Source organism: Belonocnema kinseyi, chromosome 3 (genome assembly GCF_010883055.1).
Source record: "Belonocnema kinseyi isolate 2016_QV_RU_SX_M_011 chromosome 3, B_treatae_v1, whole genome shotgun sequence".
Lineage (NCBI taxonomy): Eukaryota > Metazoa > Arthropoda > Insecta > Hymenoptera > Cynipidae > Belonocnema > Belonocnema kinseyi.
Genome location: NC_046659.1, coordinates 112,698,731 through 112,701,032, shown reverse-complemented (window position 1 = coordinate 112,701,032; position 2,302 = coordinate 112,698,731).

Genomic DNA, 2,302 nt, shown 5'->3' with positions numbered 1-2,302 from the left:
CATATTGTTGCGAGAATACGGATACAATCTGACGCTAAGAGAAGTCCAGAGCGGAGGGAGAGGTGGGTCAGAGAAAATAAACAGTTTCTCTCTGACCCATCTTGACTCTTCCAATACCCTTCAGTTACTGCCGAACACCCACCCAAAGCAGAGGAGGTCGAAGTATTCTGGAAAGAAATCTACGAAGTGCAGCATAGACTGGACGAAGACTCAGAAAATATTAATATCTTCAAGGAGCTATGTGTTGCACTCGTAATACCTGATAAAGAATGCCCACCCATCACTACCGAGGAGGTAAAAAAAGTATGAAGAGGGATGAAGAACTATTCCGGACTGGAACCAGATTGTATCAAAACCTTCTGGTGGAAGAAGTTTTCTTCAACCCATTAGCATTTGGCCCGTATTTTCACCTCATATTTGAAGCAGGAAGAGCCGATTCCGGAGTGGTTGATGGAAGGCCGCACAATACTGCTGTTGAAAATAGTCAACTTAGCTGACCCGAAGAATTACAGGCCAATAACTTTTGTGAACACACTTTATAAGATATTCACAGCTATCCTAAATGATAGGATTGTTCGGGCAATTGAACTTGTGTGGCAATAAATGTATGAACAACGAGGCTCAAAGAAAGGCGTCGCCGTATGTCGGGAGAACCTGCTCATCGATAGATATGTCTGCAAAGATGCAGCATTCTTCCAGCGTGACCTATCGATGGCCTGGATTGATTATCGGAAAGCTTTCGATTCAACCTCCCATAGACTTATCATCTGTCTTTTGGAAATCTTAAAGGTTAATCCGAAAATAGTTAGGTGCATCGAGAGATTTATGCCGCTTTGGAAAATCAGATTTACTATCTCATCTGGAAAAAATGGTGTGACAACTAACAAGGTCACCTTTCAGAGAGGTGTCTTTCAGGGCGACACGATGAACCCACGATCTTAAGATCTATGCTCAAAACAAAGAGCAACTACATCTAGGTCTAGGGATTGTCGAACGATATACTCAGGAAATTGGAATGGAATTTGGGTTAGACAAATGCGCCAAGGTTTATTTGAAGCGAGGGAAACTTAATGGCATCCCTGAAGATCCTGAGCTCGTTGATAGAAGCGCCATACGACACCTTTGCGCTGGAGAGACTTATACATACCTGGGCGTGCCACAGAGCCGCATTCAGGATGTGACATCTATAAAGGATACTCTCCGAAGCAGATACAAACGTCTTATCCGACAGATTTGGTCTTCCGAACTGTCGGCGAGGAACAAAGTATCTTGCAACGAACATGCTTGCCGTCCCGGTAGTACTCTATTCATTGGGAGTAGTTCCATGGATGAAGAACGAGCTCAGATCCCTTGATATCGGGACAAGAAAGGTTATGCACATGAAAAAAGCATGCATCTTAAGTCTTCCGTTCCGCGACTGTACATCTCACGCCGTCAAGGTGGTCGCGGAATATTGAGTCTTGAATGTCTTCACAACAGGATTATTCTGGGTACAGCACATAGAGTTGCAAATGGAAGAGACCCTCTTAAAATGGTCAGAAATCACGATGAAGAGGGAAAAGGAGCGTTTCTCTACAAAGCAGCGGAGGAGGCTGCTGAAACACTCGGACTTGACTTCAGTATTAGGGGTGAGTAAAATGCATCAAATCTTATCTATCTCAAGTACTCACTCCTGAAAGCCGGGATTAAGAAAGCACAAGAGAAAAACTTTCGTGAACAGCTCCTCGATAAGAGGATGCACGATATCTTCCACAGAAATGTGAAAGGTCAGTCAATGTCTTGTGAGCTAACGTTTGCTTTCTTTAAATCGCCCGGATTGAAGTCTGGTACGAAGGGTTTTATTTTTGCATGCCAAGACGGTGTCATTTCCACCGTAGCATACAGTCGCCACATTTTGAGCCAAGACATTCCCGATGATTGCTGCAGGGCATGCCATGCACACCCCGAGCATTTAGCTCGCATACTATCTAGTTGTCTAACTCACGCGGGAACGACCTACATTCAAAGGCTCAATGCGGCACTAAGAGTGCTTTATTACCATCTCTGTCACTCTTACGGCATTAACCTTAATATCGCTCCTCTAAATGCATCTAGGGAAATCGAGTCAATTGTCGAGAATGGGAAGTGCCGCATATACTGGAACTTTATATTCTCGACAATTGTTTCTGTTGCTCAATCAACAATATGCTAAAACACTTGTGGGAAAAATGCAGAAGGCGGTAGTCCTTGGGTCGCTCCGTGTTCTTAGGGTGCACGAGGCTTTTGCTGGATCGTCGTATTGATTCCTTTACAGACTGTAACC